General features: G+C 39.6%; 1 protein-coding gene across 3 annotated transcripts in view; it reads left to right on the forward strand.

Annotated features, from left to right (window-relative positions):
• Positions 1–1,780: 1,780 nt before the first annotated feature.
• The window catches only part of LOC142138998 (C4b-binding protein alpha chain-like), a 104,166-nt gene continuing 85,133 nt past the window's right edge, over positions 1,781–20,813 (forward strand). For all 3 annotated transcript variants that reach the window (XM_075196210.1, XM_075196211.1, XM_075196212.1), the window contains exon 1: positions 1,781–2,046. The gene's annotated coding sequence lies outside the window, so the exon portion shown is untranslated. The remainder of the gene's footprint in view (positions 2,047–20,813) is intronic.

The following is a 20,813-nucleotide window of genomic DNA, read 5'->3' on the forward strand; positions in this document are numbered from 1 at the left end:
TTGTAATTTCCCACAAAAAGGGTTGCCAACATGGAAATGCTGACGGACTCTCACATGAAGGGGAGATGGAATTGTCACCATGCTCCCCACATGGCCCGGACATCACCACTTGCCTGACATCAGTACAACCAGACTCTGGTCTCTGAAAGCTATCAGAGATCACCAGAGCCGCGGCTTGGGAGTAAGCTCTATGGCTGTGAAAATTCTTAACATTTGAGGATGCCATGACCCAAATGCGATACGTGCCATCAATCCAAGCCCAACTTGCTTGACTAACCAATGGAGGTGAACCAACAGAAACTGTTCCAACTCCAGGCAGCTGAGTGGATTGTGACAAAGAAATGAGTGATATAGCAGAGAGAGTCACTTGTGTGGGAAAACAGCCACAAGTGGAAGTACCTGTAGCTGGTCCAAGCAGGACAACTGTGAAAAGGAGTTATCTGGGGCCTCAATCACTGTGGTAAGCCCCCACCTTCTTTATTCTGCTGCTGTATTGCAGGATCACGTTGTCAATGATTCAAATGTAGTTAAAGGAGCCTGGTGGTGACAGTGATTACACTACTACAAACTGGGGCACCATGTTATTGTGTTTTCGACACTTATAATCAGTCAGTGACAAGTTGCTAACAACTAGCGACACCAGATAAAGGGTGGTGCATGACAGGCTGGCATAGAAAGCCTTTCATATCATAATTATTACATAACACACATTTAACCATAGCTTGGAGTGAATCATGGCTTTTTTATTTTTATCTATTGGTAGTTGAGACAATGGAGAGCTAGATTGATGAGCAGGAATGGGGAGAGGAGGCTATGGCATTGCACAGAAAAAAGTGCCTGTGTGAAAAACTATAACTCCAGGATTGCATCTATCAATAGTCTTACTTTTCTTGTGAGCAACTGTGCCATGAGGGGTTATCCACACATGGTTCTAAAATGTTGGCAAGTGACACTGATCAATAGTAGCATCATCAATCATATTAATTTCCATGCAGTCATGCTGATCAAACTTGTGAATGTATTTTTGTGAAAGTAATGTAAATCATTATAACCCATACTTACTCATTTTTTACAACTCCAGGAGATTCCGGAAGGGGTGGTGAAGTGTGAGGATGGAAGGGGGTGGGGTGTTGAATTGTGTAATTTTGGCAGGTACAAAATCATGCGATTCACCTGAAATTGCATCATGGAGGCTCCCATCCTACCCACTTTACTAGGATGCGGAAAAACAACCTGCTCCCCCGGGACACCTTCCCGGAATTCAGGAGTCTCCCGGACATTCCGAGAGAGTGGGCAAGTATGTTGTAACCATATCAGTGATGGAACTGGGTTGGTAAATGGTGGTATGCCATATTGTCACTTTTCCTACTGCCTTCATTGTAAAACCTATCAAATTCCATTCACTTACATTTCCATAATACCACTTCTAACTTTCCAAAGACAAAGCACTGGTATATTACAGTGTAGTTCGCAGTGTAGTAAATCCTCTGGTATTATCACATATGTGCTATTATTTTGTGTACTGTGTTGTATCCTCACACTAAAATACTCTGTATTTTATACCTGTCAATGTAATGCTCTCTACGTTGAATGTTAGTCACCAATATGCTCTCTGCATTAGTTACTGTAATATTTTACAGTGATTGTTAGTGGAGTGTTTAGCTTCTTCAACATCAATCAAACGATAGCTTTCAGGTTCTACAAAATGACATAATCTGGTTTATTGCTTTGGGCAAAAGCACATTTTTGTGTAGGAGTTTTCATAAGCGACAGTGAGTGTGAGTGAACCTTTCACTGCTTTACACAGGACAGAGGAAACGTTACCATATAGTAGCATCAGAGGCGCCCACGTCTGGAGGTTTGCGCTGTTTACATGGTCTATTTCCAGGCAGTACTCAGGGGGCGGGACGGACCGGTCAATCATGTGTGATGCAGAGAAACGAGGCGGCTCAGCGCTCTCTGGCAGCACATAGTTGTTCCTGAGTAGAGAAGACCGTTAATTGTGAAACACGCCGGTCGGAGTGGAGCTGACTGCGCTACTTCCAGGTACGACAGAACGATTGTTACCAGCAGTGTCTGTCATTGTGACTAGTGACTCTTTAAAGAGGCGATAGACAATAGTGACCCACAGTGCGAGTTTTCATGAGTGTCACACTCTCAGGGCACACCCGTGTGTTATCTATGATGTGCAGAACGACGTCTTCGTAAGCTTCTTGGTGCTGAAGAACGGAAGCACTAATGTTTTGTTCATAGAATGTAGACAATATTTACGTTTTAGCGTTATTAACGGTTGTATGATGGCAATCTGCAATCACATAATGTATTTCTTTTCTTAAGATGTCATTTCGCATATATTGTGTATCAATATAAATCTATAGAGACATGCATTGCAACTTACTGTGCTTTTATATAAAGTTAAATAAACTATACTCCCTTTTAAGGCATATTTTCCTGTTTAGTTTAAAAGACCTGTGAAAGGTTATGTGGGCCAGGGGGGTGTGGGGGTAAAGATACTGAGAGCACTATTTAGCCACCTCCTGGGTGATCTGTGGAGTGTGTGGATGTGGAGTTGTATTTCCATATGTATCTATCCTTTACAAATGTCATGTTAGCAACAGGATGTGGGTTTTTCTGGATATATTTTAACTTTAATTTCCTGTAATGTGTAATGAGAACAAAATTGTGAGTAGAAAAAAGGAACATAAAAACAGAGAGAGAGAAAAAAAAGAGTGAAAGACAGGAAAACTGTGGCCAGATTAACCACTAATATGTTGGCTTTTATCCCATATCTTAGTTGACAGGGGTAGAAGATCAGAGCAGGGGTCTTGGTCTGGTGAATCTGAATTTCTGGGAACACCAATGAAGTGGTGGTAGGATGAGATTCAGAGCACTGAGATTTGGGAGTCAATTAAACCTGAACAAAATTTAGTGGTCACTAAGGCCTAATGTCTTCACCTTATTGGTCAGGAACGGTGACTTAGTGGTTAGCACTTCTGCCTCTCAGCACTGGGGTCATGAGTTTGATTCCTGTTAATATCTGTGTGACGTTTTTATGTTTGCGTTGGTTTCCTCCAGATGCTCTGATTTTCTCCCACAGTCCAAAAACATACTGGTAGGTTAATTGGTTGCTATTAAATTGACCCTAGTCTGTGTTTCTGTCTGTTTATGTGTGTTAGGGAATTTTAGACTGTAAGCTCCAATGGGGCAGGGACTGACGTGAGTGACAAATATCCTCTGTACAGTGCTGCGGAATTAGTGGCGCTATATAAATAAATAAATGATGATTATGAATTCATAACCACTGGCAACACTAATAAAAGCACATGTCAATACCTCTAGTTGGTATGAAGCCTAATGCAGATGCCTCCAAACTTTATGGGTAATGAATGTTATTTGTGAAAACCTTACATATTAGCACTTGCTAGACGGGAATGTGACATTTTCAAGAAGCCACCATAACAGAAGAGGCTCTTTTTTCATTATTGGTTCAATAAATTGGTGTAGCTGGGTGCTAACTTGGTCTCCATAATGGTTCCTTGTACTTGAAGTAAATCAAGTCAGTTTGTTCTTGTGCGAATTGTTCTTTATTTTCCAAAATATATTTTATACTTTTAATCCCTTGTTTGTGTTGAATGATTTTACGTCAAAATCAAATGGAATCAAAGTGGATACCTTGAAAACTTTGACCCCTCTGGGACTAAATGCAGAGCAGGGGGTTAATATCTTAAGGAAATAATTAGCAATCCTCTTCCTATCACCCTCAACAACAAATGTGCTGAGAACATTTCTCTCCTCAATCCTTGACAGGAAATATTAAAAACGCAACGGATAGTTATTATTATTATTTATTTATAAGGCACCACAAGGTTTCCGCAGCGCCGAACAGAGTACAAACAATGGACAGTACAGGGAATAACAGTACAGAACAATAAACGAGTATTACCAAGACTTACCGAGACTCCAGGCAAAGCAAATATAATGGAGTTGGAGCAGAAGAGAAGGTAGAGAGACAGGAGGTAGAAGGGCCCTGCTCATAAGAGCTTACATCCTAAAGGGAGGGGAAACAGATGGCCGGTACAAAGGGAGTCAGAGGAGGGGAGCAAGCGCACACCTCTACAGAGGAGGAGCCAGAAGATGAGAGCAAGCATGGAGAGAGGGTTAGGTGGAAGGCTGGTAGGCTTTAAGGAAGAGATGAGTTTTGAGTGCCCGTTTGAAGGAGCACAAGTTAGGGGACAAACGGATGGAGCGTGGGATAGTTCTGTATAATTATGCCGTTAAGGGCCCCATACAGATGGATTGTAACTATATTACACAATAAAGGGTAGTGCAAGCTTCATTTTATTAAGACAAAATGAGACTTTAAAGGATCACTTTAGATAAATATTTCCGCACACTATTAGTGGACTAGAGTTACACATAATTAGAGATGGGCGGGCTCGGTTCCCCGAGATCCGAATATCGCCTATCCAAGTACCGAGCCGAGTCTCCCGTCCAATCGAAATCGAGGCAAAACGTCATTGTGACGTATTCGTATTTCGGAGTTCGGTTCTCGCGAGATTTGAAAAGCATAAATACCAGCCTCCACAGCAATCCATCGCCATTTGACAGAGGGAGAGAGCAGGGTTAGGTCACAGGCTATATTAGCGCAGGGACAGAGCAAGTAGTGTGCACATAAGAGGGTCTATACTTATCTCTTCAATTATAATATTAATACCATTTGCATTTATTAGAGCAGTAATAGAGGAGGTGTTTTGTTTCTTTTTTGGGCACTCCAAGTGCTTTTGGGGTGTCTCATATTCTCCAGTGTTTTACATTAAATTGTTCTGGCTGTCAAAATTTTTTTATCTTGGTCAGCAATATCTATCTAATACAATATTTTGCACTACAAGTGATTTGGGGTGTCCAATATTTCCCAGTGTTTTACACTATTTTTTCTGGCTGTCAAAAGAAGTCATATTTGTCAGCAGTATCTATATAAGACAATATTTTGCACTACAAGTGCTTTGGGCTCAATAAAATGGATTCAAAGCAGTCCACATATGAGCAGAATCAGCAACCAGGTTCTGTCACCAGTCCTGATGGTAGTGTTCCCAGTACGTCACCTGGGAAAGGCGATGTAAAAGAAAATAGTCTTTTTAAATTGGGGAAAAAAAACACACATCCAACAAAAATGTACCGTGTTGAAGAGAAAAAGAAGTGTAACTGAGGAAAAGTTAACTGCCGGTAAAAATTTTTTCCAACATGCCATTCTACACACGCAGTGGCAAAGAAAGAATGAGGCCTTCGCCTTTCTCTATTACCGCCAGATCTAAAAATATTACTGAGCCTTCTTCTTGTAAGGCCACTCGTGAGCAAGCAAGACCAAGTAATTTGCAGTCTAAAAGTGGTGCACAACTACTGTTACGCGGAAAAGCCGAACTGCAATAAAACAATAAGGCATTAGAGGATAATGTATGCTCTGAATCAGAAATGACAACAATTCCTGTGGAGAGTCCATCCACCAGTGGTATGTCTAATCGTGACCATTCTAAAAATGTACCCATAAAGAAGGGCCCTTTCAGCAGTTCTGCTGATGTGTACCTGAACAGCCCGAGTGTAGCCATTGATACACAAATTGAGGATACCACTTTGGAATTAGAAGAGGATGAGGGGGAGATTTGTGTAGGCGACGAGGGCGCTAATTATGATGTTGATGATTATGATGACAGAAACCAAACTACCTTTGTCCATTTATTTAGATATTTAACTATATGTGTAGGGTGTAATATACACCCAAAGACGATGGGTGCATTGCCAATAGGCTAAGATGGAGAGGAAGACAATCAGGTTCGTGTGCAGAATTAAGGACGACCTACCAGGGATTAAACGGTTTTCTTCCTAATTTATTAGCTTTAGAATTACCTTATCCAAGAAACAGGTGGAGCACTAAATTTGGTTACTTTATGCCCAAAAACATTGATTTTTCAACAAAATAGAAAAACAAAACCAAAACACGCAATGGCGGTTTGGCAAAACCAAAACATGACGGTAATCCAGATCCAAAATACGGGGGTCAGTGAGCATCTCTACACATAATGGACCTGATGGAAGTCTGAACGCAACTTGCACGTAAGTTGTGATTGAAAGAAAGAGCATGGAACTTGTGTGTAGTTCCAGCATTATTCAAATCCAAGCGCATCTCAAGATAATGTTCCATTTGAATCCGTGTGTAAGTACGCTCTGCCTACATTGTTCTTGCGGTACGTAGAAACACAGAACAGACTGCAGTATACGCACAAGCTTATGTACAATAAAAGGTCATGAAATAAAAGAACGTTATCAGCATAATTATTCATATACATTTGAAATATATTATTTACATATAGATGCTTTAAATGAGTACTGTACATACAATGCATTTTTATAAATCATCTTACTTGCATACAGATGTTCTGTACTAGCAAGTGGCACGCATACATGGCCTCCTTAAACCAAAGACTATGCCGTGACAGTCGTCACTATCATCTGGCACTTACACTAGCCCTGTAGTGGGTGCCAATGATAGAGCTGAAAACAAATGCACTTACTAGAAACCCAGGAGTTGAATCTTCTGCATCTGTGTTGTAATATCTTTACTGTACATGGATTAAGTTAGTCTGCCTATCCCCCCCCCCCTGCATTTTAAATCCTAGCAGTCATAAGTGTCATTTTTGTTTCTGACATGAATGGCATGCAATTGCGTTCGTTGGCGTAAGATCTTTTTCTGAGCATGCGCAGAGCTATTTCATGCATGATATGCTATGACGTACGTCTGAACAGGAATCGGGCCCATTGCTCTCAATTGTAGATATGTACTATTCCCAATTTGTAGTGATAAATGGAATGAACATATAATGGAATTCAATTTTTTTTTCTCTTACATTAATCTATGTGATGAGCGGAACAAGATACAAATATGAGGTCAAATTTAAAGACGGTATTAAATTATGTATTTTAATAATGAATGTGATATAATTAAGTTTATTAGTGTTACAATCTGTTCTAGCTTTGTTGTCACCTGAAGGCCAGAGGCCTAGTGTAACGTTTTTTATAAAGAAAGTGCAATACCAGAGACATAAGAACAATGACTCGCAGACCTTTTTCGAGTGGCAGTTGCTTTGGGAATAAAGAAAGACAGCAAGGGTTAATCAGATGAAGTCTTGATAACCATTTTGGCATGCCACTACTGTATATTCACTACTGCAAAACAGACTTCGCCACCCAGTTCACTCCCCGAAGCTGGACGCTGCTGTCAGTGCCCTCTGCACGTGCAAGCATAAAGAACAGGGATGCGTTCACAACTGTATCTGTTGGTTCTGGGCATGCGCAGAATGATTTTGCGTACAATACTTTCAAAATCGGCAGATACATGCCTTGTTGTATCAGGCCCTGAGTATATAAAGTGGTTTACATTTTGTACATGTTATGAATGAGAATCAACATAATATACTTTGAAACTGTTATTATCTATTGCAATTTGAAAGATAAACTGATTACAAGAAGTTGATTGAATTGGTCTTAACATTGTTTAACAGATCACTTTTTGTATGATTGGTATTTGGTTAAAGTAAGTGAAAGGGCTGTGTGCTCGATATATATTTTAATTTAAGAACTATACATAGACTATATAGGCTTCTGATGTGATATAAAGATGATCCCATTTGGCTCAAAGGGCAGCTATAATAACCATTTTGTCTGCTTTCTCTTCCTATCTCCATTTGTATCAACATTTTCTCTCCATTGCACCTAGACCCTTTCCTATGAATTTCTACAAGTTTGATTGAAGGGCTCAGACACTCTTTCTGGGACTTATTCTGCACCTAACTCAGACAGTCAGTGGTTCATCCTACTGTGTTCAGGCATGGTTCTACCTCTGGATGTATGAATAGTGTTTAGTGAAGGCTCTTTACTGTAGTGTGGCTTTCTATTCATATCCTACCCTGTAAATTCTGGCTTCAAGTAGTTTTGTTTCTATAACTTAGATTTTCTGAAAATGCTGTATTGCTTGTTAAGTTGTTACTGCTCTTATAACCACACTTCCGATCTTTTTGCTCTTGGGATGCATATCCCTTTGGTTGTTTTGGTAGCTATTTTATATTAATTAGGATAACTTCCAAGCTTGTGCGTCAAATTCCTCAGCCAAAATTTTATATTTTGCATTTTCTTTACTGTCTGTGTCATTTTGGTATTATCAGTGCATTTATTTCTCTGTTGATCAATAACTATATTTATCGATCAATCTCTAATGGTACTGTGGAAGAATTTCAACACACTCCTCCTTAACAGAACTGCTTCAGCATAGTGATATTTGTGGGTTTTTAAGGGTTAACTTCTCCAGTTCTACTACCACATCTATATGGATTTTAAGTATGAACATCACTAAGTACATTTCACTCCCAATGGTGTCACCATTCTACGGTTACCAACAATTTGTCCAGCCTATTGTTGGTATACTCAGTCAGCATATTTACTTTTTGGCTCTCACTAAGACCATAATAATAATAGAGGCAAGACTTTACATTTGGGTGGCATGATGCATTATTTGCTTTGTCAGGGTATTCGACACCAGGAAGAATCAAGACTATCCATTAACATGTTTGGCACATCGCTGAGACAAAAGATATTTATAATAATTCATGCATCAGTGGAAACAATGCATAATCCAGTGACTACCATTGGTGCAGCAGCTGCGGTGCATCAGGGCCCATGGAGATAATGGGGGTAACTAGCGAGCTGTGGGCCCCAATTCCCTTCTCCCTGCTTCCCTTTATCGGAGCCCACACCTTGCTAATTCCGCCTCTGGCATAATCTGAAATGTAACTCTGCAATTTAACAAGAACTATTTGTATATGTTTAATCACAATTCGGTTTGTCCCTGTTCTCTCCAAGACAGACACAGACACAAATGAGATATAAACAGACAGGACAGTAGACCCTGTGCTGTGCAGTCAAGCAGCAAAAAGGCTTTAGTCAGTGTAATACCGACCCTTCATCTGCTTCTATTGTTGCATAATGTTTTGTTATTCTATTGTTAACAAATGTATTGGGTCATATAGAAGGGCATGTTACAAGTTAATTTTGAATTTGATATCACAGTCATAAGGAATGATATTTTGTGGGTGTTATGGCGATTTTTATTTTCCTCAAATATTCTATTGTTTTTTTTTATTTCTTTTAATGGTACAAATGTGTGATGTTGGTCACAGGGAGAGTCATGACAGAACAAATTATATTCTTACATAAGGGACAGGTTCAAGGTGAATTGAGAATTGTATTTTTCAAATTTGTGGGTTCAGAGGAAAACTGATTGTGGTAAAATGAGTTGGTAATAATTGCTATAAAATGTTTGTATTTTATGTAGTTACAAGGGAAGGTAGAGAATGTATATGATTTTGTGCTAGTGATATTGCAAAAACACTTCTGGTTCTCACAGGAGAAAATGTTATTTAGGTACTGTGTGCAAAAATTAGCTACCAATGAGATAATTTTAATTAAACTGTACACACTGGTCAGTGTAGATTAGTTAAAAGGGGAATACAATGAGTGTCTGATAAGAAATTATACTGCTGTTTGTATTACAGTATGGGTTCGGATGTTCCATTATGGCCATCATTTTGGGAATTATGATGATTGTGGGCCTGATTCATTAAGGATCTTAACTTGAGAAACTTATTATTTCAGTCTCCTGGACAAAACCATGTTACAATGCAAGGGGTGCAAATTAGCATTTGGTTTTGCACATAAGTTAAATACTGACTGTTTTTTCATGTAGCACACAAATATCAACTTTAAATTTCAGTGTACAAATAAGCTATCAAGTATTTGTGTGCTACATGAAAAAACAGTCAGTATTTAAATTATGTGCAAAACAGAATGCTAATTTGCACCCCTTGCATTGTAACATAGTTTTGTCCAGGAGACTTAAATAAGAAGTTTCTGAAGTTAAGATCCTTAATGAATCAGGCGTGATAATAATTAGCCTATAAAGGCTAAGTAGCAGTCTAATTTGACAAATTGTTGGGTAGGTATATATGTTTACATTCATACTATGGTTACCTATGACAGTTATGGTATATGAAATAGATAAATAAATAAAAAAGCTACTTTTGTTTTTTTTTTGGGGGGGGGGGGGTTTCACCTTTTATTTTTAAAACCAGAGCAAAAAGCATTGTATACAGAGTGAAGAAACGGCACCAAACAATCCAGCGACATTATAAAATGTCAAAGATATTGCATGGCTTGTAAACAAAGTAGAGTAACATTTTTACAACAGACATATCAGAAGATACTGTTTAAAAGTTAAGATTTATATATGCAAGGGTTAAATAATTGTAGTATTGGGAATAATATTACTATCTCTTTTGTTAATCTTCAGTGTAGCAAATATTTACTTAACAAGGAAGGGTAAGTAGATATAGGAGATAGTGAGTATTATTTTCATGTAAGATGGTATGATAACAATGCGTATTGTAGTCTTAAGAATTTCTTAAGTAAGAAACTTCCTTTTCCTCAGAATCTTCAAAAATTAATGCTTTATATTTTTTAACCTATGATGAATGAATTCCAATGATTAGGAATTACAAGAAGTGAAGTATAGTAGGAAAATCAGAACTATTTGGGATATTATTTTATTTTATGGGGTTTATCTAACTACATGGAGTAAATGATTTGTCCAAAGTATTTTGTTTTTAAAAAAGTTGGTAGTTTGTTCATTTTGATGTAAACATAGGTAGTAATAAAAAGTAAATAAGTGGAGTGTTCATGGTTCTTCTTCTTTTCAGAGATGGTAATGCTTAAAATAAGGTTTATAGTAACATTATCAAGAAGTGAATGTTTAAGTAGGTTTGAGAAACTATTGAAAAATTTAGTATTGATGATAATAGTTTTACTTACTGTAAATGAGGGGACAAATGTAGATGATCATTAATGCAGCAGTATGTTAAGAAATGTTATGTCTTAGTTTTATTACCAAATGTATTGTGGTTTAAATTGTGTGACTGTACCAGTTATGTGTAATAGGATCAAACGTGCTGTTTTTATTTAGATATTGTTTACTTCCCTAAACTATCTGCTTAAGCAATGTATCTTTGTAGTGTGAGATTAGTGGTGGTTAAAGCTGGATCACATGACTCTGCTACAATCTGTTATCAACTCATTATAGGCCGTTCAAGCCTTGTTAGCCAGTGTTAGAAGAAATCTACACTGGCTTTACAACCGAAGTGCGGTTTATGTATATGCAGATATATATATATATCATAGTAAGAGTTACACAAGAGTTGAACAAGAGGGGAACAGGAGAGGAATATTGAACTGGAAACACAGCTACAGTAGGATTACATCCAGCATTCTTGTGTGTTCCTGTTATCCTCATACTCATGCTCCTGGTTTGTGTACGTTCTGGGCACCCCCTGCTGAACTATTAGTAAACTATGCACCTTACAGCTGCATTTTACTATGACTTGGTTGTTTTATATTTTCTGCTGTTTCATCATCTGGTGTCCACACCTTTTAAACCACACTTGCTGCTTCCATTGTTCAAGCTTATTAGCCCTCCTCTAGACTCCTTTACGTCTGCTACCACCTCTGTTCCCCCACCCGGTGCCACCCTATTTGTGTCTTCATCTTTTCTTTAAAATGTAAGCTCTGATGAACAGGGCCCCCTCTCCTTGTGTTTTCCTTCTACTATTGCATCACCCTCAGTACCTCTAAGCCTATTTCCCTAACCCTATATTATTGAGCCCAGGCCAACTTTACTTTGGACGTTGCCACACTCACTTTCCCGTAAATTGCTTGATTTACAGTACCAAGTTATCTGTGAGTAATCTGTTAACTAGTAGATATCTGGTCTTTGTATAATTATGTTTAGTTTAATAATATATTATCAGATACCCTGTAATGTATATTGAACGTTTATGGGGAGAATAGGAGTGTTTGAAATTATATGAAGAAACATGCTGATTTTGCTGAATTTGGTTATTATTGGGCAGCACGGTGGCTAAGCACTTTTGCCTCACAGCGCTGGGGTCATGAGTTCAATTCCCGACCATGGCTTTATCTGTGTTGAGTTTGCATGTTCTCTCCGTGTTTGCGTGGGTTTCCTCCAGGTGCTCCGGTTTCCTCCCACACCCCAAAAACATACTAGTAGGTTAATTGGCTGCTATCAAAAATTTAACCTAGTCTCTCTCTGTCTGTGTGTGTGTATGTTAGGGAATTTAGACTGTAAGCTCCAATGGGGCAGGACTGATGTGAATGAGTTCTATGTACAGCGTTACGGAATCAGTGGCGCTATATAAATAAATGGTGGTGATGATGATGATGATATTGAGAACTAACGTGCCATGCATTTTTCATGTTACACCTTTAAGGTAGCTGTTTTGGCAATCTGCACAAGGTTCAATTATATTGAAACTATAAAAATACAGAATTAGTTGCTAGTTTCAAAAAAGTAAGAGAGATGGCAGACAAGATTTAGATTTTCACTGTAACTCTGTATTATACTACAAGAGGCTGATGCAGAGTGGGATTTTGAAAGTTTGCATAGTGTATCTTGCGTGAAATCGATCTGCGCATGCCTTGAAATTGGGCTTACACATATGCACTTATACAGACTTGCGCATTTCTGGCACTTACTCCTGTTAGGAGGCTGAATCCAAGTCAACTAAGAATTCACTCTCCAGAAATGTAAGGGTATATATATATCGCTACCCTGAAGCCAGTCTCTGAGATACACAAAGCAATGAGGCGTGATTATAAGTTTTAACATCCGGGAAATTAATCCCTCCATTTGATTTACTTTGTTACAGTTTAATCAGGCCAATACAAGACTTCTTACCCGCCCATATAATAAACTATTAATTTGTGTAATATCTTTTTGAGAAAGCAGAATAGGGAGATTCTGAAGAAAGTAAAGTAATTTCGGGAACATAACCATCTTATTAAGGTGCGCTCTACCAGTAAATGAAAGCATCAGATTCTTCCACCCCTCTAAATCCTTTTCAATTTCCTTTATGCAAGTAGAAAAGTTGAGAGGATATAAGTTAGAAATAAGTTTTGGTATCTGTATTCCTAAATATATCAAATGATTGGACATCCAATGAAAACTGAAGTTATGACCCCACTCTGGGTTCCTATTCTTTCAACAGAAATCTGTTTGCGATTGGTATCTATTAGCATTGGCTCGGGCTCCTCAATTTGTTGTGTTTCTGGAGTTCCAGAGTAATTCTGTATTGTTGGTTCTGGATAATTGATACAAGTCCACATGGAGCCCCATCTATCTTGTTTCCTCTTCATTTGACGAGCATCAATACAAATACAATGTTTAACAAAAGCTTCAAATTCGGTGGGTGCATCAGCTCTGGATAATTCATCTTTAATAAACTCAGATAATCCCTTTCAAATAACAGACAGCTTGGTTCCCGAATTCCAATGTGTCCAAGATCCATCTTCGAAAATCAGAGGTGTATTCAGCTACTGAACGTCTTCCCTGACGCATCTCTAATAAAACCGACTCAGCAGTAGCACTTCGATTATGATCATCATTGCACACATGAAATTAGAAAGATTTTGTAATATTGGACTTTTTGCTTCTATCAAAGGAGAAGCCCATGCTAAGGCATCATCTTTCAACAATAAAAGAATACAGCGTACTTTTTGTACATCAGTCAGAAAATAAGTAGGATGTTAATCAAAATGCATATTACATTGATTAAAAAAACCTGTATCTTTTACGATCACCTGAAAATCGAGTCAGTGATAATGGGAGTGAGGGTTGATGTACTGTAGCTGAAGGTGCTACACCATTAACTTCTTGAAGCCAAGTCTGTAGTTCTGTAATAACTCCATTTTGGAGCATTATTTGATCTTTAAGTTCTTGAACATTTATTTACAACTTGGTTACCTGTTGTTTTTGCAGTTGAAAATTATTTGTAAACTGGGTCTCAATTCCTTGTAATTTTGCATGAAATTCCTGTAGCTGTCTTGAGACAGAATGCCTGAAAGTAGCTGAAAGTACAGAGCAGTTGGTTCTGTACTGGCAGGGTCCATCATTTTGGTCTTGAGTATTCTGTCACACTTCTGGTATCACAAACGGAACCCAGTAGCCAGGTAGTTCTGTAGTAAACAGGATTTATTTTGATTTATATATAAATCTCAAGTATCCAACAAATAAAATCCAAAGTCTCAAAGCAGATAAAAGTCCGGTACAAATATGAAGCAAATGCAATCCAAATCACAAGAGGGAGCATGGTTCTGTGGAAGCATCTAGATACAAACACAATACTCAAGCAAAGGCTTCAAAAGAGGAAGTGCCTTTTCTAGGCCCAAACAGGAAATGAGATCCAAGATGGAATCTTCATGAGACAATTCCGGCCATCTTGAATGAGGGCAAGTTCATAACACATTCTTCTGTTTGCCCTAGTGCTGAAATTGAGTATGGTGCCAATTGTGGACAACATAAAGGCTCTCCCTCTGTGTAAGTATTGGCATCAAGTTTTAGCCCTCTCTTCCATATCTCTGTATATTTCTTAGGATTTACATTTAGACTTCGGTGTTAGGTAGACTTCCTCAGCTTCTGGAAATCACAGAATATTGACACTTGACTACATTTACAGTAATAAATTTCAGACACTGTCAGGTTTTGTTTTCTGATTCCCTTCTGGTGATGCCCACAATACAGTGATATGTGTGTGGAGTGAATTGTTGGTTGGTCCTTTTCATTATAATAGCCTTGCACTTTTTCTGGCAAACTTTGGTATTCTCACTCCTTTTTTTGTAATGATACTGTCTTCTTTTTTAATGTTGCATCAGTAGAACAAATTTGCCAGGCAGCCACAGGTCCATCTTAGCATACCCCTACCAAATTATTTATTTTCTGTCCCAGTAATCAGCTGTTCTTTGCTGACCTTTATTTTTTTCTGCACCAACTTATGCTTCTTCCAGAAAAAGTGATTTCACATACTGTTAGCTACAAGAAACGGAAGTATTCCTCAACAGTTTCAGGAGTACTCGGGGTCGATGCAAGGATTCTCAGTGCCCTAGGCAAACCTGCTGATTTTTATTGGGGAAGGGTTCAAAATGTTTAACAGAAAAAAAAACAACAAAAAACTTGTGACAATAGCCCCACCCCTCTCCCCACACTTTACACCAGTACCACTCCCACCACTCTCCCCACACATTACACCAGTACCACTCCCACCACTCTCCCCACACATTACACCAGTACCACTCCCACCACTCTCCCCACACATTACACCAGTACCACTCCCACCACTCTCCCCACACATTACACCAGTACCACTCCCACCACTCTCCCCACACATTACACCAGTACCACTCCCACCACTCTCCCCACACATTACACCAGTACCACTCCCACCACTCTCCCCACACATTACACCAGTACCACTCCCACCACTCTCCCCACACATTACACCAGTACCACTCCCACCACTCTCCCCACACATTACACCAGTACCACTCCCACCCCTCTCCCCACACTTTACACCAGTACCACTCCCACCACTCTCCCCACACATTACACCAGTACCACTCCCACCACTCTCCCCACACATTACACCAGTACCACTCCCACCACTCTCCCCACACATTACACCAGTACCACTCCCACCACTCTCCCCACACATTACACCAGTACCACTCCCACCACTCTCCCCACACATTACACCAGTACCACTCCCACCACTCTCCCCACACATTACACCAGTACCACTCCCACCACTCTCCCCACACATTACACCAGTACCACTCCCACCACTCTCCCCACACATTACACCAGTACCACTCCCACCACTCTCCCCACACATTACACCAGTACCACTCCCACCACTCTCCCCACACATTACACCAGTACCACTCCCACCACTCTGCCCACACACTAGGGGCTGGCTGGCAAATTTTAGCTCACAGTACTGGCCCATGAGCAGCATCCCATCTTAATCCTCATAAATAGCCCCTCATCATAATTAACCCCTCATAATAATCATTAACCCCCTCATCCTCAGTCATTAATCTCTAAGGGCCTGATTCATTAAGGATCTTAAATGAAGAGGATTCTTATTTCAGTCTCCTGGACAAAACCATGTTACATTGCAAGGGGTGCAAATGAGTGTTCTGTTTTGCACATAAGTTAAATACTGATTGTTTTTTCATGTAGCAAACAATAGTGAACAGATTCACCTTACACAGAACCTCTACCATAGTAATTCATAAAACATCCGGCTTCCTTGGGTATAAAAACATCCGGCTTCCTTGGGTATAATGTTTTCATCTTTCTCCAGAATAAATGCGAGTCACCATTTGTTGTCATAGATAACAAGTTATATACCCTCTAATGTCAGCAAGTGGGCACTGATGCTACATCATCCTGAGGAACTGAACAATGACCCTATTGCTCTTTTCGAAGTGTCCCAAGGTGTTTTGCAACTTTTAGCCTTTCAGAAAATTTTTTACATATCCATTCTTAAACAGTTCTCAACCCCTTCTTATTAGAAGTATGATTAGCCTTTTTAAATGGGTTGAAACAACAAGGTACTTGTTGCATTCCTCCAAACATTTTTCTTCTTTACCTCTCTAAACCAATTTAAACACCAACCACTGCAAACACTGCTCTAAACCAATTTAAATGCAACAGCAGGCTCAGACTGTGCTTCCGGGAAGTAGGGGAAATAATTCACATGAAACTGCTGAGGGGCGAGAGGAGCATGTGCTAAGCTCTGATTGGAGGAGACTGTCACATTCTCTTCTGACCCGTGGAGATCATCAGCAGCCTCATGGGCTGTGCCTTCTCTTTTCTGCCTGGCCAGATGACTGTGGCTTCTTCTTGGGAGTACAGTGATGCTTTGAGTCTGCTGGGTCTCTCCCTCCAAGTTACTGTTCCTCCCTGCTCTCAATACACATTATCTCAGTGTGACACTCTACTGTAATTATAAACTCCACTTTTTCCAATGTGACACAAATGGTCCGGGGTCAAGTTAGGTTTTGGATGGCTTAAATTAGTGACCAAGGGGATTTCTTCACTAATTAAAGCCCACTCAAACTTAACCTGTCTCTGTAAAAGTCGGGCCTATTCAACAAAATTGAAGCGTCTTTTCACATAGAGTATCTTTCCATTTAAGTTTGCACTCCTGTGCAAAAGTGAGAGCAGGCGCTATCTGTAAAATCTCGTCCCCAAATACACCTGAAGAGGAATGTGCATTCCTCTAATGAAGTGATCTGAAAAAAAGAATGTTTTGTTCATTTTTTCAGACATGTAGTGCCTCAATAAATACAATTTATTTAATTATTTTTTTTAATAGAACTTTTTTATTAGCGTTTCAAAGGCAAAAATACAACATATATGTCACGAGCCATGACTCGCTCTCCTCTTGGGCCCAGTGTCCCGGCCGTCGTCATGATGACTGAGACGTCACTTCCGGTTTGTTCCGGCCGTTGCCATGGCAACGGCCGGGGCGCTTTGTAGTTCAAACGCCGCGTCCCGGTACCCAGGGCAGCCGGGCGCGTGCGCAAGTGGCCACTTAATCATCAGCCTCCTGTGGCTGATGATCCCTGCTGTGCCCCAAGGATTTCATTGGTTTGTCTGTATATTAGGCAGGGAGGACCATGCCTCCCTGCCGGTTATAGTCCCTGCTCGCTAGCATACTTCTCCTGCTGTTGTTATACTTGCTGTCTTCCGTGTTACTGTTGCTGACCCCTGGCCTGGATTTTGACATTGCTGATTCGCCTGTGACCCTGACCCCTTGCTTGGATATTGACGCTGCTTATTTGCCTGTGACCCTGACCCCTTGCTTGGATATTGATGCTTCTGGTTTGCCTGTGACCCTGACCCCTGGCTTGAATACTGACTTCGCTGATTTGCTCGTGACCCTGAAACCTTTGCCTGGATACTTGATTCCTCCTCTGTGTAATTACCTTCGCTACAATCTCAGGTTATCAGCTCCTACTACTAGAGAACAAGACCTGGGGGCATCCGATTACCTGTGAGCGTGTCTAGCTCTACGGGAAAGGGGGCTGCTATAGACGAAGACCTCTGAAGTGGTTCTAGGAGTTGATACCTCGGGCGTGAGCCATAACATTATATAAAACAATAGTTATATAGGTATGACAGCGATATACATCAAAACATGAAAATAAAATTATACAGCAATATGTAATACCTCTAGGCCAAGTTGTGGGGGATCCAGACTAAGGAGAGGAAGGGGATCAGAAGGGGGAGTGGAGCAGAGCAGAGGCTTAATTAATAGTCATCAAGAAGATTATCTGAGGTAAGAGGTAGAGGAGAAGGATTTTGCTCTGTAGTAAGGATTAGGTGATGGACATGGAAGGGCTTGCGTCATAATGGTTTGTCCAGGGAGTCCATACAGTACGAAAGTAAGATGGAGTGTCATGTAATGTGGCCGTTATGCTCTCCATGTGATAAATTGCCCATATTCTTTGGATAGTCTCTGATAGTGAGGGTGCAGCAGGTTGCATCCAACAAGTTGCTATGAGACAATTTGCAGCGTTAAGGATATGGCGTATCAGTTTCTGTGTAGGGCGAGAAATGTTAGGAATAGGTCTAGGCAGAAGCGTATATAGCGCTGTATCAGGAATGTTAACGTCAGTTATGAATGTTATAACCGTGTGAATAGCTCACGAGTAAGAGCGAATTCGTAAGGAGGGGGGAGAAGGAGGTGTGGATACGAAGGGGGGCGAGGACCTGGGCCCTGGTGCTACGCAAGCACAGGGTCGATGTGGAAAAGGAGGTGTGCTGTGAGAGTAGGGGGTAAATAAAAATAAATACAATTTTCATGAATCAATTAAAACCTGAAAGCTCTTGTAGCAGATGATCCCATCATGATCCCAAAATAAAACTTTGGGGATTTATTAACAACAGTATGAACAATTTTTGAGATGTTTTTCCAAAATTATAAAATATGTCTACATTTTTATTGAAGCATAATGCTGTGTTATATACCATATTGCCCATAAAAATAGGTTTAAAATGAGACTTTTCCCAACTCTCTAGCTCAGTCAGGTGAGCTACAAATGCAATTTAATAAACGTTAACAGCAAGTTTTTCATTAAAAAATTGCAGGTTTAAAGACATATAACTTCAAAACCACTGTACATATCAGCCTCAGATTTTGGGGGTTTCTTTACATCCATGGCAGCATTTGTAATACCAAATTTAGTTAAAATTAGAGAATGTAAGTTAAAAAAAAATAAATCTAAAATTGTGTTGATTTGACGTGGAATGACCATCTTACATTTGCAATATCCAATCTCATGTGAAAAACAACATTTAACAGATTCTACTGGTTTATGGATTATTTGTCACATGAGCTTAGATTGGCCAAATATTATTATCTGTCATGCTATTGGAGCAACTGAAATATTAAATATGAGTATATGGCACGCTAAAGAAACTACAGTTTCTTGTCACTTTGAGAAAAGCTAAGATGTACTGTACAGTTGTAGAAAACAGTGCAATACTGTGTTACCAATTAAATTTTAATGCGAGTCTCTAATCTGTATCACATGATAATCACAGTATGTTTAGTACATAATGGAATTTATTCAAGCTGCAATCCCAAGGAGACATTTGTGTATTTGTTTTAAATATAAACCAATATGGCTACCTGTAAAAAGATACATAGGGGTAAATGTGTGAAACCTAAAAAGGAAAAGTGGAGGTGTTGCTTATAGTGACCAATCACATTCCATCTATCTATTCTGTCTGAATGTACTAGATAAATGAAACCTAGAGTCTAATTGGTTGCTATGACCAACACCTCCACTTTTCATTATTAGAAGGCTTGATACATTTACCCCATGGAGTTCTATTTTCCAAAGTATTTTTTAAGCTGCTGTTAATGATTTAGTTTGCTAAGTATCATATTGTTTTGTGAGTGCAGTGTACTGTATAGCAGGTGTTTTCTCCACATCTGGAGACTACAATATTACCTATAGCCAGGCACTGCTGTTGTAATGGGATATCTTTAATATACTTATAAATAGGAATAGTGTTAACATCTCATCAGGTGTCACTGATACCTTGTAAAACTAAACTGTCAAAAAAAATATTGGCAAAGTGCATTTGTGGTATAGAAGCATGCTGCGTATCTGTTGCTAAGGAGCCGCAGTTTTACTAAGGAGGCTATCAACTGCCCTGTCTCTTAAAAAGAGCAACTTTCAATGTCATTATTAAAACATCTTTTCCTGTTGACTGACAGGAATTCTGACTGGACTCATTGGCTCATCTCTGCAGAGCTACTAATTTCCTCCACATCACCTCAACTTGAAATATGCATGTCAGCTGACAGGAAAGAGGCTGTCTCACGAGACTGTGCGGCACCATCTTGCTTTTTTCCAGGGCATTGCTCTAAGGATAAGTAAGTTCTCTGACTCTGGCTGAAATCTTACAAGGTGGAACATTGCAGAATTTGATACATAAGGGCTCTTGTAGCATTTTATGTTTTGTGCCCTAAGCAAGAAAAGACACACACAAGAAAAAGTGCATATATGTGCACATGTTCAGTTAAGCAGAACTGTTCAGCAAAGCAGAAACTGATGATCTCCTGGGATTTTCATGCACAGCAGTATCAAGAGTTTACAAAGAATGGTGCGCAAAACAAGAAACATCCTGTGAGTGTCAGTTCTGTGGGCAAAATACCTTGTTAATGAGAGAGGTCAGAGGAGAATGGCCAGGTTTTTGCTGTAACATGCAGATAGTATGACCAGAATTTGGAGTAATCAACATGAATCCATGGATCGCATCTTTCCTTGTGTCAACAGTAAAT

This window comes from Mixophyes fleayi, chromosome 2 (genome assembly GCF_038048845.1).
Source record: "Mixophyes fleayi isolate aMixFle1 chromosome 2, aMixFle1.hap1, whole genome shotgun sequence".
Taxonomy (NCBI): domain Eukaryota; kingdom Metazoa; phylum Chordata; class Amphibia; order Anura; family Limnodynastidae; genus Mixophyes; species Mixophyes fleayi.